The 27,112-nt window shown below is 44.0% G+C and overlaps 1 protein-coding gene across 3 annotated transcripts in view; it reads left to right on the top strand.

Annotated features, from left to right (window-relative positions):
- Positions 1-27,112, top strand: part of LOC109877990 (zinc finger protein 609-like) — a 94,534-nt gene that overhangs the window by 29,987 nt on the left and 37,435 nt on the right. The window lies entirely within an intron of this gene.

Genomic DNA, 27,112 nt, shown 5'->3' with positions numbered 1-27,112 from the left:
CGGGTGACGATTTAACAAGCATTCGCGAAAAAAACCCATAAACATCAATGCCTTAAAATCAATACACAAGCAAATTTTTTGGGCCGCCTGGCTCATTGCGAACTGTGTGAAGACCATTTCTTCCTAACAAAGACCGTAATTAATTTGCCAGAATTGTACATTATTATGACATAACATTGAAGGTTGTGCAATGTAACAGCAATATTTAGACTTAGGGTTGCCGCCCGTTCGATAATATATGGAACGGTTCCGTAGTTCACTGAAAGAATTAAACGTTCGAAATGATAGTTTCCGGATTTGACCATATTAATGACCTAAGGCTCGTATTTCTGTTTGTTTATTATATTCTTATTAAGTCTATGATTTGATAGAGCAGTCTGACAGGGTGATGGTAGGCAGCAGCAGGCTCATAAGCATTCATTCAAACAGCACTTTCCTGCGTTTGCCAGCAGCTCATCGCTGTGCTTCAAGCATTGCGCTATTTATCAACTCCCGAGATTAGGATGGCAATACTGAAGTTCCTATAAGAACATCCAATAGTCAAAGGTATATGAAATACAAATGGTATAGAGAGAGAGTCCTATAATTCCTATAATAACTACAACCTAAAACTTCTTAACTGGGAATATTGAAGACTCATGTTAAAAGGAACCACCAGCTTTCATATGTTCTCATGTTCTGAGCAATGAACATAAACGTTAGCTTTCTTACATGGCACATATTGCACTTTTACTTTCTTCTCCAACACTTTGTTTTTGCATTATTTAAACCAAATTGAACATGTTTCATAATTTATTTGAAACTAAATTGAGTTTATTTTTATCTATTATATTAAGTTAAAATAAGTGTTCATTCAGTATTGTTGTAATTGTCTTCATTACAAATATATATATTTTTAAAAATCGGCAGATTAGTTGGTATCAACCTTTTTCTGGGTCCTCGAATAATCGGTATCGGCGTTGAAAAATCATAATCGGCCGACCTCTAGTTAAAACGTGAGCTTTCGCTGTGTACACCTAGCAGCAATATCCTCATAGAAAATGTATGGGGAGGATGGCTTCAAGGTCGCAAAACATCTTTGGCTCGTCCTGCAAAAGTGATCACAGTTCTGAGAAACAAAACCCTTTCATGTTTTGTCTCTCTCCACCCTCCTCTTTCTCCCAAGCTTTGTACAAGGCTAGGCATGTGCGTGTGTCTGGATCAGTGTGCTGTCAGGGAAGCATGTGGGGGGAAGGGAGAGAGGCTAACCCGCACTGCTAATTCAGCTCATGAAAGACTTATGCAGTGAGAGCAGCTGTCTTCCATTGTCAGCCAGCAAATTTCCAACGCGCCTCATTTCGCCTATCAATGCGGGAGTAGCAGGAAAGCCGGGGGTGGGGGGGGCAGAGGGAAACAAACAAACAAAGAACATGAGAGGGGGAAAAAGGGAGAAGGCCAAGATTTGAGATTTCGATGGTCTGGAGTCGATGTATTTTCTCTGCTTAGGGGTGGGGAGGATGTGGAGTTGGGTCAGCGATCTAGTAATAAACCATCCATCTATTCAAGGAAAAAGGGCTCTGCTGTTATGAGGGAAGAGGGCACATGATGGGTAGAGGAGTGAGGGAAATGGGGGGGGGGGGGGGGGGCAACTGGGGTTAAGGAAGGGGGAGGGGAGGACAGCCTTATGAATGGATCACCACTAGCGGAGTTGCCAATAACCGGATGGTGTTTCTTTTACGCCAGCTATGTTAGGTTATGAATGGATAAAGTCTTTAACCCCCTACACACTGAATGGTTTGTCTGCTCAGCTTCAGCTGCATGGGGCTGGTGGAATGACAGGGAGAGGCTGGCTGGAAGGGCTGCTCTATTAAGACGGACACAGTTCCAGGGTTCTTGAATCCTCTAGGCATTTGGTCTGATTAGCAGAACAAAACCCACACAGTGGGGAGGAGCAGACGTGGCTTTCCTCTGGCCTGGAATGTTCTGCCTGTGAGCGAAAGCTGGCACAGTATCTGTTACAGAGTCACTCTTGTTGTACTGTGTGTTTCAGGATTGTTGCCTGCTTTCAAAGGGTTTGGCTTAGTGCATTCTGTGGTGTGTCAATAATTTAGACCTAGGCTGTATGATACATGAAAGTGTCTTCCCCAGGCCTTAACTCATTTAGCACTTTGCCATTTTGTTCAAAGGGTTAACTGCATTATGAAACCACTCACTGTTGGACAAGCTTCCTCCACAAGGAGACATTCATGACTCGACTACTCATGGAAAAAGTATTTTCAGCTTGAAAGAAATGTAGATTTGTGCATACTGTAGTTGTTGGTGAGGCAACTCTTCAAAAAAGGTTTAGCTAGGGCTTTCAACGTAGGAATGTGAAACCCCCCATTGAGTTCCTCTTTATGGAGGACAAGAGGCAGCTTCTAGAAGACAGGGAGATAAAAGAGAGATTGATGTCTGTGTGCTGCGAACCTGCGGCTGCCATTAGTAATCTTGTCGTTTTGCCTTCCCACTTCACGTTAAAAAAATTATGATTTTAGAGGTTTCTACTTCTACTCTGAGGGGTTCATTATGGATAAACCAGAGGATTGCCTTTGAACAGCCAATTTACAGGGCTAGTTTTAGCCTGGTTTGGTTTTCAGAACTTACATAGTACATTGGAAATCACCCGAGTTTCTGCTTGTTGTTTTTTAATAAAAAGCCCCTATGTTGGCCACTCATTGAAAAATACCCTAATCCCTTGGAAATCTTATTTCCACTTAAAGCTTCCTGCGTCAATTGAATGCTCATCCTAAGCATTCGTTGAGACTGGCTGGGATCTGCTACTCTGCTGCATACCGTACTGTATACTGCATTCTAATGGGTGTGCTGTGTCCAGTGGCCAAAGCATGCCTGCTATTTGCTCGTGTGGCTAGCCTAATTAGTCAGTTAAATCGAGTGAGTCAGAATGAAACACTGGCATTCATTTCTATTTATCACCCTGTTTCTCAAGCTACTTTTATAGGCTTGAAATGCAAGTGGGAGTTTACAGGTCAGCCTGTTGTTCAACCTGAGGAGTCGTTCCCCATTCCTTTCCCTTGTAGCAAGTCATTTTTACTGCAGATTGAAAGAGTCTGGTTACAAATAGGATTACCTTCATAAAGGTAGGCAAAATATCCAGTTCTGCGCTCATCTTGAAAGAGAGGCTTTGGTATTTTGTTGGTGACTGAGGCTCCATTCTACCCTGCACTCTTAGGAATATTCCAAAACCTGTGTCTCATTGCTTCATAAGAACCAGGGTAGCAAGGTGTCAGGACCTCACATTTCACCCTGGTACTGAAATCACTACCATCGTTTAAAAACTAGACTCTGCATGGTTAATGCCAGCTGCTCAATACAATAAGGGTAGCTGTGAAGTCTAGCCTAATGCCTTTCTTTTCCTCTTGCCATTGGGCCTCTGTACCTTAGCAACTGTACCTTAGCAATGCTCTCTTACCAATATACACCATTCTGTTTTCACATTGAAATACCGGTGAACCAACATAGGAGGAAGACCGAGACATTCTCCATATTTGCAACATGGACTTAGCCCTGTAACTGAGACTGTTTGCCTTGTTATCCCATAGGCTTTTTCAAACATACTAATTAAAGTACACTTACAGTGTACTGTCCTACTGTTACCTTCAGGAAATTGCTGAGGAACTGTGTATGTCAGCAAGGTGGGTTACATTTCAGGGCTAATGGGTTCAGTCTGGCTGGGCTGGTTCCGGCTCTATACATTTTAAACATGTCCAACTAGGGACGATCAAGTACAATTTAGATGTGGTTTAGCAAAATGGCTAACGTTAGCATTCGCCATTTGGTGGAGCTAATTAAAAAAACTACTAAATAATGTGCAAATAATACTTTGTGAAACAAATGGGGAAAATCATATGGAAGTGTTTCTAAAGGAAATAACACTGATCTTGTCACAACTAGTGAAAGTTCGTCAATATTTTCAGGTTAGGTTAGTTGACCTTGGAATTCTATGGAATAAAGGCTTGTTCTGTATTAGAAACAGACCATGAGTAGGCATTTGGAAGACCCTCTCTTTCTTGCTGTCATTTATCACCAGACTCTTCATGCTCCAACCACAATTTCTTCTATGTTAAACCACTACTCCATCACATTACTCAAACCCTATTTAACTCCAACCACAATGTCTAGCCACATTATTGCTGTTTTCATCGAGGCCTTATAGACTATATCTGCATAATCCTCTAAAATACTTTGTCGGTGTAATTGTTACTAGACATGTTGGTCACTGTGGGCTTTTTGAAATGCCAAATAAACCCGTGTTTCAAAACAAATTGTATTAGTCTCATGCGCCGAATACAACAGGTGTAGGTAGACCTTACAGTGAAATGCTTACTTACGAGCTCCTAACCACCAGTGCAGTTTAGGATAAAAGTAACAAGTAATTAAAGAGGAGTAGTAAAAAAATAACAATATATACAGGGGGGTGCCGGTACAGAGTCTGGGGCAGGCAAGCAATGTGAATCGCCTGGGTAGCCATTTTGACTAGATGTTCAAGAGTCTTATGGTTTTGGGGTAGAAGCTGTTTAGAAGCCTCTTGGACCTAGACTTCGTGCTCCGGTACCGCTTGCCATGTGGTAGCAGGTAGAACAGTCTATGACTAGGGTGGCTGGAGACTTTGACCATTTTTAGAGCCTTCCTCTGACACCGCCTGGTATAGAGGTCCTGGATGGCAGGAAGCTTAGCCCCAGTGATGTACTGGGCCATAGACACTACCCTTTGTAGTGCCTTATGGTCGGAGGCCAAGCAGTTGCCATACCAGGCAGTGATGCAATCAGTCAGAACGCTCTTGATGGTGCAGCTGTAGAACCATTTGAGGATCTGAGGACCCATGCCAAATCTTTTAAGTCTTCTGAGGGGAATAGGCGTTGTCGTGCCCTCTTCACGACTGTCATGGTGTGCTTGGACCATGTTAGTTTGTTGGTGATGTGGACACCAAGGAACTTGAAGCTCTCAACCTGCTCCACTACAGCCCCGTCGATGAGAATGGGGGCGTGCTCTGTCCTCTTTTTCCTGTAGTCCACAATCATCTCCTTTGTCTTGATCACGTTGAGGGAGAGGTTGTTGTCCTGGCACCACACGGCCAGGTCTCTGAACTCCCTATAGGCTGTCTCGTTGTTGTCGGTGATCATGCCTACCACTGTTGTCATCGACAATGTAATGATGGTGTTGGAGTCGTGCCTGGCCGTGCAGTCATGAGTGAACAGGGAGTACAGGAGGGGGCTGAGCACGCACCCCCTGAGGGGCCCCTGTGTTGAGGATCAGCGGGGCGGATGTGTGGTTACCTACCCTTACCACCTGGGGGTGGCCCGCCAGGAAGTCCAGGATCCAGTTGCAGAGGGAGGTGTTTAGTCCCAGGGTCCTTAGCTTATTGATCAGCTTTGAGGGCACAATGGTGTTGAATGCTGAGCTGTAGTCAATGCATAGCATTCTCACATAGGCATTCCTTTTGTCCAGGTGGGAAAGGGCAGTGTGGAGTGCAATATAGACTGCATTATCTCTGGATCTGTTGAGGTGGTATGCAAATTGGAGTGGATCTAGGGTTTCTCGGATGATGGTGTTGTGAGCCATGACCAGCCTTTCAAAGCACTTCATGGCTACAGACGTGAGTGCTACGGGTCGGTAGTCATTCATGCAGGTTACCTTAGTGTTCTTGGGCACAGGCACTATGGTGGTCTGCTTGAAACATGTTGGTGTTACAGACTCGGACAGGGAGAGGTTGAAAATGTCTGAAGACACTTGCTAGTTGGTCGCAGTACACATCCTGGTAATCCGTCTGGCCCTGTGAATGTTGACCTGTCTAAAGGTCTTACTCACATCGGCTACGGAGAGCGTGATCACACAGTCTTCCGGTACAGCTGGAGCTCTCATGCATGTTTCAGTGTTATTTGCTTCGAAGCGAGCATATAAGTTATTTAGTTCGTATCGTAGGCTCGTGTCACTGGGCAGCTCTAGGCTGCGCTTCCCTTTGTAGTCTGTAATGGTCTGCAGGCCCTGCCACACCCGATGAGCGTCAGAGCCGGTGTAGTACGACTCAATCTTAGTCCTGTATTGATGCATTGCTTGTTTGATGGTTCATCGGAGGGCATAGTGGGATTTCTTATAAGCTTCCGGGTTAGAGTCCCGCTCCTTGAAAGCGGTAGCTCTAACCTTTAGCTCAGTGCGGATGCTGCCTCTAATCCATGGTTTTTGGATTGGGTATGTACGTACGGTCACTGTGGGGGATGACGTCATCGATGCACTTATTGATGACGCCAATGACAGATGTGGTGTACTCCTCAATGCCATTGGAGGAATCCTGGAACATATTCCAGTCTGTGATAGCAAAACAGTCCTGTAGCTTAGCATCTGCTTCATCTGACCACTTTTTGATTGATCTAGTCACTGGTGCTTCCTGCTTTAATTTTTCCTTGTAGGTGGTCTAGAATTGTTTTCGCTCTGGTTTCACATTTAACATGTTGATAGAAATGAGGTAAAACTGATTTATGTTTCACCTGCATTAAAGTCCCCAGCTACTATGAGCGCCGCCTCTGGGTGAGCGTTTTCTTGTTTGATTATGGCGGAATACATTCAATGCTATCTTGGTGCCAGTGTCTGACTGTGGTGGTATGTAAACAGCTACAAAGAATATAGACAAACTCTCTCTGTAGGTAATGTGGTCTGCAGCTTTTCATGAGTAACTCTACCTCAGGCGAGCAATGGCTCGAGACTTCCTTACATATTGTGCACCAGCTGTTATTTAGAAAAATTCATAGACCGCCACCCCTCGTCTTACCAGACGCCACTGTTCTATTCTGCTGGTACATGGAAACCCTAGGAAGTGCAACCTCATCCGTATCTCAATGTGTATTCGGTAGGCCAAGCTTTGAAAAACTACAAACCTCAGATGTCCCACTTCCTGGTTGGATTTTTCTCAGGTTTTCGCCTGTCATATGAGTTCTGTTATACTCACCGACATCATTCAAATCGTTTTAGAAATTTCAGTAGTTTCTATCCAATACTAATAATAATATGCATATATTAGCATCTGGGACAGAGTAGGAGGCAGTTCACTCTGGGCACGCTGTTCATCCAAAAGTGAAAATGCTGCCCCCTATCCCAAAAAGGTTAAAATAGTCAGAATTAATGTAAGAAATCTAAGAAATCTATCATTAATTTTGAAGTTTTTGCAGAGGAGATCTTAGTCACACAATTTTACATCTAAGATGTTTGATGCAGTATTTCTCAATGAAGAAAAACTGTGCATGAAAACGAGTCGTCTCTCGTTGACCAATCACGGACAAAGGGGCGTAGACTTCGGCTTGCCTCCATAAAAAATGCTGTGTGCCCCCCACAAAAAAACAACTCGCAGAAGTCCAAAACTAACTAAAACATCACAAAATGTAATCATAATATATGCACAAACTCTTCTGAAATGATTCTGCTGGGAAGCATGCGGACACCTGTAGAGAAGTCACTCACTCCGCAAGCAGCATGTTTACCTCAAGCAGCACTTCTGTAATTGTTTGAAGAATGTCTTCTCAGAAATCACACTCAGATGAAATATGTCTCTCTAAAATGAGATAACAAACAACCGCAGACCAACAAGTGATGGTCGTGGGCCTTTCATTACACCATGCAGAACATTTAACAGTAAATGTTTTGACTGTAGATAATCTGTCATAATGTAGGATTATCAATTTGTGGGAATTGTGGTTACTTATGTTTTTCGGTAGTAACCCTAAAGAATTGTAGGTTCATTGTTGTGATATAGTCTAGGCCTAGACTTTGAGACTTTGGTTTGTCCCACCTGCTCCTTCCTCTGGTTTCTCAGTTGCAGATAACGCCCATATAATGTGCTGTTATGACCATGAGTCGGTCCTGTCAAAACGCCTCCACACCAACGTTAGTCCATAGAGCAAGTCTTTTATATCAGTTTGTCTTCAATCTAGTAGATTAACTATCGTTATAAACACAATTTAATCATCTGTCATCTATTTAAACAAGGCAAAAATGACTTGTTTTCTTTACAGAAGATCATTTCACAAAACAACACATTTCTCCATCTGGTGTGTATGTGTCAATAAAACGTGTGTGTGAGCGAGGGAGCTGGGAAGTGCGGATCTGAGATGAAAGGATTTTCTTTGCCATTCTAATCCACGTAGACCACAAGGGCCTTGGGATTATTACCAGCCCCTTCTCTCTCCACTCATCTCTTTGAATACGGCGCCTTTCTAATTCACCCTAAAAAGGCTTTCAAAAGGGGATGATGCTGCTGATAGAAATGAAAGAGGGAACATGGCCGTCCTTGGGGAGCAATGTCTAACACTCATGATTATTTGTGGGAAGCTTGCACAGTGCACAGTATGGGATTTTTATTCTGAGAGACTGTTGCTGCTCATATTGGAAACCTGAGCTACCACCCCATCCCCCACTCTGTTCCAACTGTAATAACATTAACCCACTGGCCTGCTAGTATGAAATGGAAGAGATTACACTGTTATACAAATGAATCGTTATGTTCTGTTTCCAGTTGCCTGTTTTGTAAATGTGTGATCTGTGCAGCGAGCCCACCGCCCCCCAAAAAGTGTTTTGCTTTTTTATCAGATGGTACCAATGATCTTACTACGAAGGCTCTCCCTTTATTAAAGCCTCTGCTAATTGGTTTAAAGGAATTAATTTGATTGGAGATCGTCTTGGGAGCTCTTTTGACGGAGAACAGGCTTGATTGAGCTCTGAGCTGCACAGTAGTCATGGCTACAAGGCTTGTCTTCAGAGTAGCACAGTAGAGCTGTTGTTGAAGAACATGGAGAGACCTTGTGTGTGAGGGAGGGGGGGGGGGGCATACTATCCTGGTCTTTGGACAAAGGCCTCATCACCACAGAATCACTAAATCCTCACCCAAATCAAATGCTCCCAGATTAGATTGTTATTGGAGCATTAACGTCCCAGTCCTGTTGAAATCTATTTCCGTTCAGCACTGGTTGCTGCCAAGTTGTTCTAAGCCCTGCGACATGGAGCCATTGGCTTTGGCACAGTCCACCAGTCAGTTGCTGTTTACATGACATTTACATCTATTCAATTGGCACACACACTGCCATCATGGCCAAATTGGCTGAATGCATTAGAACAAGGCATGTCAAGAGAAGTAGCCTATAGATACCTCATACTACTCATATAGTTACGAGGGGCCGACAGGGAGGATGTATAAACTCACCGTAGACTGTAAACAACCTAGTCAAACACAGAGTTTGGAGTGCACGCTAAGTTTCAAGATATTTATTGCCGTACACGAGCCATAGCATGTTTACACAGCCCAGCTGAATCGTGGTCTCGTTTCTGTCAGCGTACAATTTGATGTTTGTCTTTCTGTGAAAGGCAAACAGTTTGAGGAAACTATTAAAGGGAGCCATTATTATTTAAATATATCTTTATTCATAAGTGCTAGTCAAGCGACATTTACATCTCATACTAAACTTCATGATACATTTACATTAGCAGATTCTATGAAGCAGCCAGTGGAAAAATTGTAAGTAATGGTATTTCTTTACAGTTGAGGTGAGAAGAAACCCTTTTGCGGGTCTGCTTTTCAGAAGACATCCTCAGCATATCGTTCCTAGATCACAGGAGGCTGCTGAGGGGAGGACGGCTCATAATAAATGGCCAGAACAGAGCGAATGGAATGGCATTAAACCCATGGAAACCCTGTTTGATGTACTTGATACCCTTCTACTTATTCCGCTCGAGCCATTACAACGAGCCCGTCCTCCCAAATGAAGGTGTCACCAACCTCCTGTGATCTAGATTCTTGATCTCTGTATGAATTACATTTAATATTTATGAATGAGTTACCACTTGAAAGGCACTAAATGCCATCAGTGAAAATGTAGCTCATCGAGTGGGACAGCAGTCTAAGGTACTGCATCTGGTTCGAATCCAGGCTCTATCACAACCGTCCGTGATTGGGAGTCCCATATGGCAGCTCATAATTGTCCCAGCGTCGTCCGGGTTTGGCCGGTGTAGGCCGTCATTGAAAATAAGAATTTGTTAACTGACTTGCCTAGTTAAATAAAGGTTAAATATATAAAACACATCTCCTGCTTACTCCTCATCTAACCTTGGTTGTGTGCAAGTAGATTTGATGTTCTCGGGAAGGACAAGGTTTTTTCCCCTCACTGCTATTTTCTTCAGACGATAGTACCACATGCGTCAGTCACCCAGCCAATGAAGAGCTCTCTGATGAGCTCTCTGATGAATGCTGATGTGCTCAGTGGAGACTGCAGTGGAGTGTCCTTGAATAAGCTGTCTTTACACTGTCTGTTATGGACATGAAAAGACTCCTTGTCAAAACACTCTTATCTCTTTGCTCCATCTCCCCTTGATGCCTTTTTCTTCCAGCCCCAACCTGACCATAAGATCTGGATCCTGATCCAGGACCCGATAGGAATGGATTCTACAAACTCATTCCAAATTCTTTCATCTTTGCCACACAGACGCAGCAGCCCATTTTTAATTAAACTACAGGGATATTTGTGATAATTACATATTTTTGGTTTCTCAGTATTCCCTGTGGTGTTTCTCGATTTGAAGGGATTTAGAAATTTAAACCTGGCGTAGTTTCAACATTGCAGAGAATGCATGAATGTGTACTCTGATAACTCAATGTGCAGGATCAAATTGAGTGACTGTGGTGGTCTGTGTGGCAACTTTGATCTGCCATCCAGAATGTGTTGCCGCTGGGCTAGACGGCGTTCTTTTCTAAACAAACAAAGCATTTACTTATCCGCATTATTTAGGAACGGTACACTCTATTTACAAAGCCTCTGTATGAGAAAATAACACTCTGGAGCGTCTGCTTAATGACTCAAATGTTAATGTCATAACGCTCCCAAAATGGCTTCTATGCTGTGTTTTCTGCAGAGCCCGGGAGATGATGAAAAGCCCCTGGATCAATAAAGGTGCAGTTAGAAGGGAATGAGTTCATTGGAGAGGCGGGAGACTTGCTCAGTCCTTGGATTATGCTGATCTCACTCACACCGTTATGTTCTCCCATCTGGAGAACCAAGTTGTATTTAATCATATCAATTAGCTTTATGTCTTTTAAGAGAATGAGACGGCCTGCTGTGAAGTCTAGTCACTCGGGTCAAATGTAATCATTATGGCATTTTCCTAACATTAACATAGCTAATGCTAATAGCGGAGAAGTCATGGAATGTGTTAAACACCCTATAGGATGAACTGATAATACAGATCCTCATGCTCTCTGCTAGATGACCCGATAATACAGATCCTCATGCTCTCTGCTAGATGACCTGATAATACGGATCCTCATGCTCTCTGCTAGATGACCTGATAATACAGATCCTCATGCTCTCTGCTAGATTACCTGATAATACAGATCCTCATGCTCTCTGCTAGATGACCTGATAATACAGTTCCTCATGCTCTCTGCTAGATGACCTGATAATACAGTTCCTCATGCTCTCTGCTAGATGACCTGATAATACAGTTCCTCATGCTCTCTGCTAGATGACCTGATAATACAGATCCTCATGCTCTGCTAGATGACCTGATAATACAGTTCTCATGCTCTCTGCTAGATTACCTGATAATACAGATCCTCATGCTCTCTGCTAGATGACCTGATAATACAGTTCCTCATGCTCTCTGCTAGATGACCTGATAATACAGTTCCTCATGCTCTGCTAGATGACCTGATAATACAGTTCCTCATGCTCTGCTAGATCATCTGCTCTTGGTTTTGACCTCTGAGAATAGCCTCTGCTTGTTTTCCTCCTCCTCTGTACTGATAGAATAGAGTAGAACCGGAGTTGTTGACGTCAGAGATTGGGTTGATTGTTATGCACACTGGAAGCACAACCCACTCTGGTCTTTAGTTGAAGTGTTGATATAGGTCTCAAGGCAGAATTCTCGCTCCTCCCTTTGCAGGTTTGTGCCAGTAAGGACTTGGTGCCAACCCCTTCACTCACTGAGAGATTGGTTCGTGCAGTTTGACCATGCTCCCTGCTGTAACCTCAATGTCCGTGACGGTATCAGCTGTGCCCGTGGACAGCAGCTGTAGAGGGGGGAATACTAGCAGGCAGCTGCCCTCTCCGTTTTCTTTTTATCTGAGCATTAGCAGATTAGGCACTGGAACTAACGAGGTCATCAAACTATGATGTCTGTGCAGACTTCTGGGACTGTCGAGGGGGGAGTTAGAGCTGTATTTTCAGGGGTAATTTACTTCATTTTTCTCTCCTTGACACCCCCCACTGACTCCACTGTTCCTTAATGATTTGAATGGCATGTAGGTGTCATTTGTTTAGTGTGATCCCTTATCAGTGGCCGCCCCACACGTCTCTCTGCACGTCTTCTGATTAAGAAAGTGTCTTGGGGATTTCGGGGGGCCTCCGTCTGGGATCACAGCTGTGCCCTTATCGTTTATTGTTACACTGTAGTCCATAGCATCTCCCTGAAAAATCTTGACAAGCAGATTTAGGAGCGACATGGTTTGTCAGATTGGGCTTGGCTTTATTGGCACATGAATTCATACCCACCTGCCCCTTCCCTACCTCCTCCATGTAGAACAGTACTAGTAGTAGGCAGTAGCCTGTTTAATCAGTATGGAATGATGCTTGCAGCAGACTACCACCTACTGTGATTCTGCTCATTACTCTACGGCACATGTGTCAAACGCATTCCACGGAGTGCCGAGTGTATGCCGGTTTTCACTCCACCCTTGTACTTGATTGATGTTTTAAGGTCACTAATTAGTAAGGAACTCCCATCATCTGGTTGTCCAGGTCTTAATTGTGGAATGAGTTTGACACCACTGCTCTATGGCCTTTGGTGCAGTGTGTGTGTGTTTCTACTATATCCTGTAATGCCATAGCCCAGGAACTGCTCTTTGCAGTATAGTGCACATCACCATCCATCAAGCTTGAGGCCTAGACATGGCTCAATAGAACCGTTGTGAGAAGCCCAACAGAAGAGGTTCGTCAGAGAAACAGGATGCAGTCTGTGTGAGAGAACAGGGGACTGTTAGTGTGTCTATCCTGTCTGCAGACAGGGATCAACCCCCATACGAAAGGTCGTAGTTCACTCCCAGCTCATCTGCCCATCTGTCTGCCCTGTAGAAGACCCCATTGCCTTTTTTTGTTTTTTTCAGTCAACAAACAATTGTCTGTGGATAATATTGTAGCTGTAGCCATGGCTCCTGAAACAGCCTCCAGAATTCTACATGTATTTTTACATCACAATGTAGTAAGGTTATGGGACTACAATTTCAGTTGATGGGCGATTACATTTTTGTTATCAGATTTATTTTCGAAAGCAAATTATTTTTAACCGTTGTCTAGAAATGCAACCAAACTTCTGAAAGCATTGATGCTCAACTGAAGGATAGGGTTTTGTAGTTCCTGTGGTTGGATGACGCACCACCCACAGAGTAGCATCTGCACAAAGGAAACAGGCAAATGCAGAACATCTCTCTAAATAGTTTTGTGGTTGTGGTCTCTGGTGTAATCTCACAGGCTGCATAACAACTTGTTTTCCTTGTTTTAATATGCGGGCTAGTAAAATGTCTATTGTGTTCTAGCAGTTCACTACCTCGTAGGATCCATCCAGTAGTGACTTGAAGGCCAACAGCTTATTGTTGTAATTTGACCGTACAAAACCCTTCAGGCGTTTAGCCTTTAGTCTTCGCTTCAAAGAAGAACCTCACAGGCTTGAGTGTTGTGTGAAAGCCTCCAATAACATATGGGGGGGGGGGGGGGGGGGGGGAGAAACTGTGACGTGACCAATTTGGGGGTTTGGTTCTCGTATTTGAATAAATACCGGGGTCGCGTTAATGCATTTTTCAAATAAATAAACAATAATAAAAAATATTAAACGCATAAGAAAGGATGCGTTTTATAAATGCAGATCTAAAATGCTTATCGTAAAATCAGACTCATTTTGTGCTTCAGTAGAACGGCATTCTATCAGCAGACAGTGCTCTGACTGGTGTAGTCTACTTTTCTCTGGTACTTTTCTCAGTGTAGTCTACTTTTCTCTGGTACTTTTCTCAGTGTAGTCTACCTTTCTCTGGTACTTTTCTCAGTGTAGTCTACTTTTCTCAGTGTAGTCTACTTTTCTCTGGTACTTTTCTCAGTGTAGTCTACTTTTCTCAGTGTAGTCTACCTTTCTCAGTGTAGTCTACTTTTCTCTGGTACTTTTCTCAGTGTAGTCTACTTTTCTCAGTGTAGTCTACTTTTCTCAGTGTAGTCTACTTTTCTCTGGTACTTTTCTCAGTGTAGTCTACCTTTCTCAGTGTAGTCTACTTTTCTCAGTGTAGTCTACTTTTCTCAGTGTAGTCTACTTTTCTCTGGTACTTTTCTCAGTGTAGTCTACTTTTCTCTGGTACTTTTCTCAGTGTAGTCTACCTTTCTCTGGTAAAATGCCAGATTAACTTCAAGCAAAACATTAGTAAATGTAGCTGGCTGCATTCTTTCTATAATAAACATTTAGCAATATGATGGACATGCATCGTTTTAACAAAAAAGACCTTGCTTTTTCATTGTCATCCCATGTACTTGTGTTGCACTTTTGTTGTCATCTGAAGAAAATGTATGTATTTTATGCCGAATGTGTTGCAGGAAAACTATAGTTCCACTCCCCTGATCACTCTATTGAAGCAAAAAACTATTGACTTTATATATAAAACGCAGGTGAACATGTTTAAAACGCAGATTTTGTGATGGTCTGCGTTTTGACAATGGAGATTTCTGAACTCATAACATTACCTCTGGAATACAGCAGACTATGCTTAGCAAATAGCGAGTAGCCTATACGAACAACTGTATCAGTTCTCTGTTATGGAATTGTACTCATTTCCTACGAGAGATTTATCATGTCATACTATTTGCAGATGAAATAGTTGCATAATGCACAAATGAGTAAACAAATCTAGGCCTAGCGTTAGCAAATTACCCATAAAGTTTGCATGTTTTTCAGCTTCTTGTCTACACATTGGCTATCCCAATCACCTTTTTGTAGTCCTGGAATGATAGGGGTGTGTTTGGGTGGGATTTCATCCTGCTGAGCAGTGGATGGCGGCTTCCTGGTTTGTTGTCAGGTTTTTCCCTTTGGTGTGAGAAGGTTTATGACTATAGAGAGGGCGGGGAGACAGAATCCTTCCAGGCTCAGCACAGCTTATCTGGATTTCTGCTCCCAGACTCAGCCTCTCTCTCTCTCTCTCTCTGAGCTTGAGTGGGTGACCTTGACAAGAATGTGGCTTATTATTGTAATCGATGCCGTTGTTTTGTAATGACTTTCTGTCAGAGTGGGAGGCTGGGCATGGGGGATGGAATATCCAGTATTTTCCACCACACAGATGGGACTTTGTTGGAACAGGTCAGGGTAGTATTGACATTTGTGTTTCTTATAACAAGGCCAGACTCAATTCATTGGATATTCACAGTAAATATTTAGTTGATAATGAAAAAGAGCTGTAATGATATTAGTATCGCAATATGTTTCCCATGGCAAAAAGGAAAACCCGAAGCAACACTTTGGTCCTTTTAAAACCTGCTATATGTTAAATGTGTGTTATAGCTTGGAAAATAAATGTGACTCTGGAAGACAACATAATTACGTTTGTTTTCAGCATCAGGGTTGTTTCCCTAAATAGAGTAAATCCACTTCGCGTTTTGTTTCCTTGCCATGATACTAAGGAGTATTGAGATACTGGTATCGTCCCGGCCCTATAACCAAGGCTGCCCAGCAGCAGAATCACATTGTTCTCTGTTGTTTAACTACCAGTAGCACTATGAATGGAACTCCACACTGCCAAGCTTGCGAACTAGGCAAGGGAAATACTTCCTCTTTCTCTTATAGCAGTGGGGGAGTAAATGGTTGCAGGCAATTTCCCACGCAGTCATCCACCACCTTGTTCTGCAGCAGTACATAGTTGCTACTAAGGGAAGAAGGAGGCCTTCTTTGCTTCCAGTCTTCACAATATATCCTCTGACTCCAGCCTACCATACTCCAGTCCTGCCCAACCCCCCACCCTGACAGCTAGCAAACAATACCAGGCACAGGCACAGCCAGCTGCGCCGGGGGAAAGTGGGAGGTTTGGGGGGCAGGGTCAAGCTGGATCTAACTTTGACAAGAGAATAGTGTACCAAAACACCTGCTGGGTGCTAGCCAGCCAACCAGCCAGCCAGACACATCTCAGAGCTGAGGAGGTACAGCTGCAGTCCACCTCCCTGAAAATGAGTTTACGTTAGCAAATTAGAATGAGCTTTCCCCAAGCGGTGCGAGTTAGTCTATTGCCAGGATGCTGTTGTGGCTAAGGGAGAAAGACGGTCACCTCATGGAACTGAGGTCTTGCTCTCTTAGCTACAGATCGGTGCTTTAGAGTCAGGTAGGGAGATATGAACGTCAAGCACATTTTACCTCCGTAGTTGGAATTGATGTTTGCTTGGCGTGATCAAACTAGGTCTATTCCGGAGAAGTAGTTATCATGGCAGTTTATTTGTAATGTTTTCTATTTGTCTGGCCTAGTTTTTCCTCAACCCTTGGACACAGTAGAAGCTGTAGTATGGCCTTCACGATGAGCCATTGCAATACTTTGACAATCCCAAGGAGGTTATTTATTGTGGAACAGTATGGTCAGTCCCGGCTGATTTTGATGGAAGCCTACATCTGAATGGTAAGCTGTAAGCCCATCACCTTATCTTGGTTGTTGTGCCGCCTACAGATAAGATGCTTAGCCTCCTCTCACTCACTCACTCACTCACTCACTCACTCACTCACTCACTCACAAATGAAAAGCTCTTCTACTTTCATAAGGGTGGAGTAGAGTCGCTTGAGGAATGTGCTGCCCGTCTGGATGCCCCAACGAGGCACCGCTTTTAGACTGGGTGTTTAATCTTTCATTGTCGATGTTGAAAGTGCTAAATTAGTGGTTGCTAATTTCCCCCTCTCTTCTGCCTGACCTAGCTGCCTCAGAGGCGTCAGTGCCGTTTATGATTTAGGCTGAGCTGTGTTGTACTTCGGGGCCTTCAATGTTTTGCAAGAATTTTGGCTCAATTGTTTGTTTGATGTGCCTGTCAGTTAGGCTTGTAGGGATTTAAATTAGCTTTTGTGTGAGTTTGTCTCCATTAGAGCAGACAATCTGTTTGTCTGAACGCAGAGCTACTAAAGGTAGAAATGATGGATGTAAATGTCAGTACATTCTGCTGCTGACTAACCAGCCCTCATTAACCGGTCAACAAACGGTATGTTTTTTCCCCTCCCAAAAATGAAATACCGTAACCAACAGAAAATATGATGCATGTATATAAGGGTTGGACTTAATGAAAACATTCAACAATAGCAAGACTATCGTCTGACAGAGCCTAATGAAGTAGCTAATAAAAAGTCATTTTCAAACATTTGCCAAAATACAGTTTGTAGGAGTTGGAAACAGTGCAGCGGTTCTGTATGTGACAGCAATGAAAACCTAGAATGAGGGGAATTCAACAGCAACAACTAGGATGGGTTGCTCCCGATTTGGTGCTTCGGTCGAAGGCATTGCATCTCAGTGCAAGATAGTACCTGGTTCCATTCCAGGCTGAGTCACATAGAGCGATGCACAATTTGGCCCAGCGTTGTCCGGGTTTGGCCGGAGTAGGCCGTCATTGTAAATATCAAATCAAATCAAATTTATTTATATAGCCCTTCGTACATCAGCTGATATCTCAAAGTGCTGTACAGAAACCCAGCCTAAAACCCCAAACAGCAAGCAATGCAGGTGTAGAAGCACGGTGGCTAGGAAAAACTCCCTGGAAAGGCCAATACCTAGGAAGAAACCTAGAGAGGAACCAGGCTATGTGGGGTGGCCAGTCCTCTTCTGGCTGTGCCGGGTGGAGATTATAACAGAACATGGCCAAGATGTTCAAATGTTCATAAATGACCAGCATGGTCGAATAATAATAAGGCAGAACAGTTGAAACTGGAGCAGCAGCACAGTCAGGTGGAAGTTGAAACTGGAGCAGCAGCATGGCCAGGTGGACTGGGGACAGCAAGGAGTCATCATGTCAGGTAGTCCTGCATGGCCAGGTGGACTGGGGACAGCAAGGAGTCATCATGTCAGGTAGTCCTGGGGCATGGTCCTAGGGCTCAGGTCCTCCGAGAGAGAGAAAGAAAGAGAGAAGGAGAGAATTAGAGAACGCACACTTAGATTCACACAGGACACCGAATAGGACAGGAGAAGTACTCCAGATATAACAAACTGACCCCAGCCCCCCGACACATAAACTACTGCAGCATAAATACTGGAGGCTGAGACAGGAGGGGTCAGGAGACACTGTGGCCCCATCCGAGGACACCCCCGGACAGGGCCAAACAGGAAGGATATAACCCCACCCACTTTGCCAAAGCACAGCCCCCACACCACTAGAGGGATATCTTCAACCACCAACTTACCATCCTGAGACAAGGCTGAGTATAGCCCACAAAGATCTCCGCCACGGCACAACCCAAGGGGGGGGGCGCCAACCCAGACAGGATGACCACAACAGTGAATCAACCCACTCAGGTGACGCACCCCCTCCAGGGACGGCATGAGAGAGCCCCAGCAAGCCAGTGACTCAGCCCCTGTAATAGGGTTAGAGGCAGAGAATCCCAGTGGAAAGAGGGGAACCGGCCAGGCAGAGACAGCAAGGGCGGTTCGTTGCTCCAGAGCCTTTCCGTTCACCTTCCCACTCCTGGGCCAGACTACACTCAATCATATGACCCACTGAAGAGATGAGTCTTCAGTAAAGACTTAAAGGTTGAGACCGAGTTTGCGTCTCTGACATGGGTAGACAGACCGTTCCATAAAAATGGAGCTCTATAGGAGAAAGCCCTGCCTCCAGCTGTTTGCTTAGAAATTCTAGGGACAATTAGGAGGCCTGCGTCTTGTGACCGTAGCGTACGTGTAGGTATGTACGGCAGGACCAAATCAGAGAGATAGGTAGGAGCAAGCCCATGTAATGCTTTGTAGGTTAGCAGTAAAACCTTGAAATCAGCCCTTGCTTTGACAGGAAGCCAGTGTAGAGAGGCTAGCACTGGAGTAATATGATCAAATTTTTTGGTTCTAGTCAGGATTCTAGCAGCCGTATTTAGCACTAACTGAAGTTTATTTAGTGCTTTATCCGGGTAGCCGGAAAATAGAGCATTGCAGTAGTCTAACCTAGAAGTGACAAAAGCATGGATTAATTTTTCTGCATCATTTTTGGACAGAAAGTTTCTGATTTTTGCAATGTTACGTAGATGGAAAAAAGCTGTCCTCTAAATGGTCTTGATATGTTCTTCAAAAGAGAGATCAGGGTCCAGAGTAACGCCGAGGTCCTTCACAGTTTTATTTGAGACGACTGTACAACCATTAAGATTAATTGTCAGATTCAACAGAAGATCTCTTTGTTTCTTGGGACCTAGAACAAGCATCTCTGTTTTGTCCGAGTTTAATAGTAGAAAGTTTGCAGCCATCCAAATAAGAATTTGTTCTTAACTGACTTGCCTAGTTATAGGTAAAATAAATAAATATGACTAGGATGGTGCCTTTGGTTTCTGGACAACGAAAGAAGGTTGAAAATAATTCTAGGCCCTCAAGTTCCCATTATAAAGTGATGTGTGATTCCCAGATAGCATGCCTGCCTAACCTTCAATATATCCTATACACTCCAATGGTGATTGAGAAATGAAAATGTGCTCTTTTTACATATTTTTTTTTTGTTGTGTTTCATCAAAACAGTTTAACATGGGATTGCATTTAGAATGGTTATTTGTTGTGCAATGACTGGGCTAATAAAAGCCTGTTTCACTCCAGTAGCAGCCTTTTGGGGAGGCAGGTAGCCTAGTGGTTAGTGTTGGGCCAGTAAACGAAAGGTTGCTAGATTGAATCCCTGAGCTGACAAGGTACAAATCTGTCATTCTGCCCCTGAACAGGCAGTTAACCCACTGTTCCTAGGCCGTCATTGTAAATAAGAATGTGTTCTTAACTGACTTGCCTAGTTAAATAAAGGTGAAATAAAAAAATACATTCTCACACTGACAGGTGATAGGCTTTTCCATTCCTCAAACTAGTCTCCGTATGTTGTGTGATGACTAATGAAAATACCTCCCTTATCCACACACTGTCTTCTTGGGCCTTCTGTCTGCCTCGGTCACCTTCACTCTCATTCACACTTGTTGTAGGACAGGGAGGAATCTAGTGTCTCTATGTGAAGCACCTCCTGTTCTTTCATCACTGAATACAGTGTGTCTCTTCAGGTAAAGCTCTTCACATCTGCCTCAAGTGGCTCCTCTGGCTGGTTTACCTTCCCTGCCTCTGTGCTTTAGCTCTGGGCAACATTGGGTAGGTGGTGGTGTCAGGTTGATACTTTGTTTGCTTAGGAAGAGTTCCTTAATTTGCAAGGAAGTGCTATGTTTCGTTCCACTTAGTAACAGGTGAGCTGCAACCCAAAGCGATTGTTAAGGACTGTTAGATTGATGGGAGCCCACATGGTACATTCACATCATATTTGTAGGGTGGCAGGTAGCCTAGTGGTTAGAGCGTTAGACTAGTAACCGAAAGGATGCAAGATTGAATCCCTGAGCTGACAAGGTAAAAATCTGTCATTCTGCCCCTGAACAGGCAGTTAACTCACTGTTCCTAGCGTCATTGAAAATAAGAATTTGTTTATAACTGACTTGCCTAGTTGAATAAAGGCAATAAAAAAATAAATGTTTCGTATTTTTATTTTTAGATGTGTTCTTATCTCAGATTCCCCTGTTTGGCTCACCTAGTCACAGTTTCTTCATCTAGGTTGTCTTGATTGGCTTCTAGGCTACATTCTAGTTCCTTTAAATGCCTTGTGAGATGTTCTTGTAAAGATTGTCAGAAGTAGAATTGTAATATATTTTTTTACATCTAGGCTAGTAGCCGGAACACCATATCAGCCATCTTGTTTGATGTAGCCCATTTAATCTCCGGGAGAAAAAATCCACTTGAAACCTGGGCACAGGCCTATACATTCAAAGGAGCCATATGGCATAGAGCATATTTATTGTGTATGTTATTTACATGAAATGAGCAACTGGCTTACTGTTCATGGTTATGGGTGACTGAATTCACAGCTTAGTTTCTCTTCTGTTTTATTTCTGAGTGTTACAAGTGTGGTCCTAAAAGCCTACAGTTAGCAGCTGAAACAGAGTTGCCTAGAAACCGAAAGTGCCCGTTTAGCAGCTGGTGGTAATGGGTCTACTTCAGGTTGTTTGTATTCTCTGTGTAGTTCTCTTGCAGTGTCTGGAAGCTTCAGCGTCTGCAATATTGTCAAGCAGCCTTAAACAGTCTAGCTGTCTGGAAGCTTGCTACATCCAAGGTTGTCATACTAGGCTTTCAGTCACCTCAAATGTGAGGGGTATAACCATTTTTTTGTTTTCTGAGGTTCATTGGTTCGCTATAGGTACTGCGATTAGTGCACTCGGTCCAAGTCTATCTTTTGCATATGAGTCACCGCAATCAATGCAGTACTAGATAATCTCTAAGTAGGCTAACATGGCTTGAGAGGATCAAATGACTTACCCGAGACGTAGTGTCCTCATTGAAACTACAGCATAGGGACACAATCAGTGTGGCAATATTCACATTAGCGTTTGATTGCAGGATGGCTTTATTTCAAGAGAACATCAAGCACAGCTGTTGTCATCCACTGTCTTGTACCAGGAAACTAGGCTACTGTGTGTTAAAGTAAACATGAAGATTTACTGACTAATCTAACATGGCTGCTGTTCTCCATGAACCACTGTGCTTGACTGGTAGCCGATGATGCAGAGAGGGGGACTCTGGACTCTCACGGCTCAGTCATTCAGGTGAAGGGTGACGTCACCTCTGATGGCCTGACTCCAGGGAAGCCACCGATCCACAAAGCACTTTCCCTGGCATCAAAATGAATTGTAGAACTGAAGTGGAGACATGCAGTTTGGCAATTATCTAAGACTACGGGCAGTTTCTTTCCTGCTTTATCAATCATATCCTCTTACCTCTGAGAACTCACACGTTTCCTCTTCTCTGCTTTCGTTCTTTCTTTCTCTGGTGTTAAGATTAAATTCCTCATACCTCACCCACGCTGAAAATGGATACGGATGACTGTTCAATGCTCAACATACCTCGTAGTAACTGATGTTTTGCATAAGCCAGGGGGCCGTGTTTGAGGTCTGGAGTTGTTTGTTGCTTAGTTTCAACAGGGCAGGAGGCATTACAATTGATGGCAAAACCTTGTTACTGTCTCTATGGGATTTGCCGTTTCATTCTTTTTCATCCTATTGTACACTTACGTAGGATCAGTCATTCAGAAAAACTAGACACAATATTTATGTCCCTGAGTGTAAGCAAATGACTAATTACTGGGACACTCCACAGAGCTTGCCTTCATTACTGGGATGCTCCAACACAGAGCTTGCCTTCATTACTGGGACGCTCCAACACAGAGCTTGCCTTCATTACTGGGACGCTCCATGACAGAGCTTTCCTTCCATTACTGGGACGCTCCAACACAGAGCTTGCCTTCCGTTACTGGGATGCTCCAACACAGAGCTTGCCTTCCGTTACTGGGATGCTCCAACACAGAGCTTGCCTTCCGTTACTGGGATGCTCCAACACAGAGCTTGCCTTCCGTTACTGGGATGCTCCAACACAGAGCTCGCCTTCCAGTCCAAACAGCCTGATTTGATTCAGCTTGCGTTGTTAGTCCTCTGAAAGGAATATCTGATTTTGCCGTTCTGATACGGTTATTCGATCCACAAAAGAGAACCCATCTGGTCCAAGGCAAGCTCTGAGGTTTTGCCAAATGAGATAAAGATTAGGTTAACTACTCCCTTTTCCAAAACACTAATTGTTCCCTCTGACAAACAAAGCTGGGTCTTGTCTTTGTGTTTTGTCACTGTTGTATCTCTGGATGAGTTTGTACTGTAGCTAAGTTGATTCAATTTGGGGTTCAAATTAATTTACAGCCAGTTGATCCATCTGGGATATCTCAACCTGTCAATCTAGAAGTATGCCTATGTTGTTTCCAGAAAGCATAGCCTACTCTTCTGTACTGGTGTATCCTACTTACTCAACCTTTGTCATGGGGTGGATCCTACTTACTCAACCTTTGTCATGGGGTGGATCTACTGATATGACACTGCAGCGTAACAACCCTGACGGGTGTGTTGATATGACACTGCAGCGTAACAACCCTGACGGGTGTGTTGATATGACACTGCAGCGTAACAACCCTGACGGGTGTGTTGATATGACACTGCAGCGTAGCAACCCTGACGGGTGTGTTGATATGACACTGCAGCGTAACAACCCTGACGGGATTGTTGATATGACACTGCAGCGTAACAACACACTGCAGCGTATTGATGGCTGAGCTCCAGTCAATGAACAGCATTCTTACGTAGGTATTCCTCTTGTCAAGATGGGATAGGGCCGTGAGATGCCGATTGCATCTGTGGATCTGTTTGGGTGGTATGCAAATTGCAGGGTGTCGGGTAAGGTGGAGGCGATATGATCCTTAACTAGCCTCTCAAATGTACTTCATGATGTGTCACGAACCGGCTCAAAGCCCGTAACAAAAAGGGAGACAACGTGAAGATAAAGAATAACAAAAGATATTTATTAACTGAAGTAAAGTAAATACAATTAACAATTGTGTGTGTGTGTGTGTGTGTGTGTGTGTGTGTGGGGGCAGTAATTAGTAGTGTAAGTGAGTGGTCGCGTGTATACATGTGATGAGGGGTGTGTAAAGGTGTCAACGCAAAAAAGCCAAATAGCCACAAAAATGACACAACCAAAATCTGTCTGTGTCTGCATGGAGAGAGTCTCCCCAATGAATGGGGAAGAGGTGCATTTATCCTGGGACACACCCGAGCCCAGGTGTGTCCCATTTCGCTGATGACCCTCCCGGCTCTGCCCACTAACATCCTACTAAGGAATACAAGAGCAAAGAGTGAGAATTCGGCAGACAGAGTGGGAGGGTCGTCACAGATGACAGAAGTGAGTGCTACTGGGCGATAGTCATTTAGTTCATTTACCTTCGCTTTCTTGGGTACAGGAACAATGGTGGACATCTTGAAGCAAGTGGGGACCGCAGACTGGGATAGGGAGCGATTGAATAGGTCCGTAAACACTCCAGCCAGCTGGAGGACGTGACTAGGGATGCTGTCTGGCAGCTGGTCTACTTATGCTCTGAGGACGCGGCAAGGGATGCTGTCTGGACCGGCAGCCTTGTGAGGGTTAGCACGCTTACTCACGGGCCTCCCGAGTGGTGCAGCGATCTAAGGCACTGCATCGCAATGCTAGCTGTGTCACTACAGATCCTGGTTCGATCCCAGAATGTCGCAGCCGGCCGTGCCCGGGAGACCCATAAGGTGGTGCACAATTGGCTCAGCGTAGTCCGGGTTAGGGGAGGGTTTGGCCCGGCCCAGTTGTCCTTGTCCCATCGCACTCTAGTGACTCCTGTGGCGGGCTGGGCGCAGTGCACGTTGACTCGGTCGCCAGTTGTACGGTTTTTCCTCCGACACATTGGTGCGGCTGGCTTCCGGGTTAAGCAAACATTGTGTCAAGAAGCAGGGGTCGTGTTTCGGAGGACGCATGGCTCTCGACCTTTGCCTCTCTCGATTCCGTACGGGAATTGTAGCGATGGGACAATACTGTAACTACCAATTGAATAACATGAAATTGGGGAGAAAAAGGAGTAAAGCTTGTCCGGGAGCTGGTTTTCCCTTGATGATCTGTGATTCTCTGGAGTCTCGTGACTGAGCCGTTAAAATGCGACCCCACTTTGTCGCTGTACTGACGTGTTTGATTGCCTTAAGGAGGGCATAGCTGGACTGTTTTGTGTTCGATCATATTCCCAGTCACCTTGTCATGGTTAAATGCGGTGGTTCGCGCTTTCAGTTTTGCATGAATACTGCCACCTAGCCACAGTTTGTGGTTTGGATAGGTTTTAATTGTCACAGTGGGAACAACATCCCCTGTACACTTCCTGATGAACCAAGTTCATTGTGTCAGTGTATACGTCAATATTATTCTGAGGCAACACAAAACATGTACCAGTCCGCGTGAAAATAGTCTTGAAGCATGGATTCCGATTGGTCAGACCAGCTTTGAATAGACTTTAGCACAGGTACTTCCTGTTTTGAGTTTCTGCCTATAGAATGGGGAGGAGCAACCCAGACAGGTGTGTTGATATTTACAGCGTAAATCCCTTTGTAATCCTTGCCCTAGCCATAAGCTCAGTTTCTAAATCCCAATTCCAATAAACAAATTGAAGCCAAGGTTTATGTTCGGCAAAAAGTGCAGCAGCATCCCCAGTCGGAAAATTACTGTGAGAAGATGAACTGAAAATCCATGCAAAGATTTTCCTCTCAATCTAATACATTTAGTCATTCTGTCAGCAACCTGGTATGCTCCACATCACTCCCCAATCCATTCAAAATCCTTTCACTCAGCTAAACATCTTTCTTAGCCATTGTGGCTTTCTCAAGAAATTGGCATTGGGCTGTTTTTGAAGGGAGGGCTCACGTGACACTGCAGAAACCTCTCAAACATTGTGGTTTGGGGGAGTTTTTATAAACCAGACTGTAAATCCTGTGGGAGGGTAAAGCTACTCAATTCAGTGTTGGCTGAGTGGTGAGGCAGAGACTTGTTTAATCTATCAGTTTTGTCCTTTCCTCAGCATGCGGCTTTTGGAACCCCAGAATGGACAAGCACTTCACTGTGTGTGTGTACAGCCTGCCACGGAATGAAAGTGTTTGTTGTTTTGTGCGGAGTATGAGGGAACCTAGAAATAGAGTTGGTCATTTCTTGTCGTTTCCCTGCGCCTCTGGTTCAGGAGGACGTCCTTCCCATTTCATTCTCCTTAGTCATTCAATACATGAAGCAACTTATCAATGAAAGTAGTCTAAATGTATCAGGTCATTTATCATGGTTTTTTTATATTCTTGGACAGGCATGGTGAATAGAATTTCACAGTCCCGTATCATTCAGACAGTAAGATCGTTCAAGAGTATCTAAATCGTTATCACCCTCAGAGATCCTCAAGTTAGTGATGTACCCAACTGTTCCAGCCTCTCACCACGCACAAGGAAACAACCATGCTTTCCTTGTTGATACCTTCAGCCTCTCTGCTCTCATAGAGGATCACTTAAGATTTGCCTTGAACTTGAGTGGAACAAGCAATAATGCAAAATGTGCTTGTCTGTTCTGTTCACCATTCAGCCCTGTGCCTAAGTGAACACTACTACTGTACTATGCTCAAAGTACAGAGGATGTTAATGGCTTCGTGACCTTTAAACTCTTCAGTTCAGAGGTTGGCTAGGTTAATCCACTGTGAACATGAGAACATTTACTCCAGTATTAAAATCCCTATAGAATTTCTTAGACATGATTTACACCAACAGCCAACAGACTCTGAGGCCCCAGCACCCAGCGTCTTAAAGGAGATTCTGTTGAGGCCTCAGCTCCCACCATCTTAAAGGAGCTCTCTGAGACCTTGTGGTGAACAAAATACCTCTCCTACTGATGCTTAGTGGTTGCCATCTGGGGAATCCTTTTAATTCAACACCTCCTGGACACTTAACCTGTCATCTTCACCCTGTTGTTTCTAATGTTGTTTCCATGCCACCACAACGGCCTCGTTAATTTCCCAGGGATCTAAAGGAGGCCGTAAAATGAGTCACAGCCCAACTTGTGATCATACTTGCCTCCAATTTACAAAGGAAATATGCTGGAGGAAGAGCGGCCAATTCTCTCCAGGGTAGTTTATTTTAGCCCTCTGTAGCCCGCTTGTTTTATTTACTTTCCATCTAGCCCATCTAGAAATCAAGAATGAGCAATGAGCGGACTGCAGTGTAGAAAATAATATTATTCTGCAGAAAGTTGCAGGACTAGCCAACTTCTGTAATGCCTGTCTGGAAACGTGGTTTGAGAAGCAAAGTGCATTAGAGTTGTGTTCTGTTCTGTTTACGTATGTCTTTACATGGCTCTCACTTTGAGGATAGGGTTCTTTGTGTAGGCTTGTCTGCTGGCTCACTGTGTCTCCATAAGGCCCAGGAACAGAACAGGTTG

Source organism: Oncorhynchus kisutch, unplaced genomic scaffold (assembly GCF_002021735.2).
Source record: "Oncorhynchus kisutch isolate 150728-3 unplaced genomic scaffold, Okis_V2 Okis03b-Okis08b_hom, whole genome shotgun sequence".
Classification (NCBI taxonomy): Eukaryota; Metazoa; Chordata; class Actinopteri; order Salmoniformes; family Salmonidae; genus Oncorhynchus; species Oncorhynchus kisutch.
The sequence above is the reverse complement of the archived record's forward strand: the minus strand, read 5'-3'. Positions and strand labels throughout refer to the sequence as shown.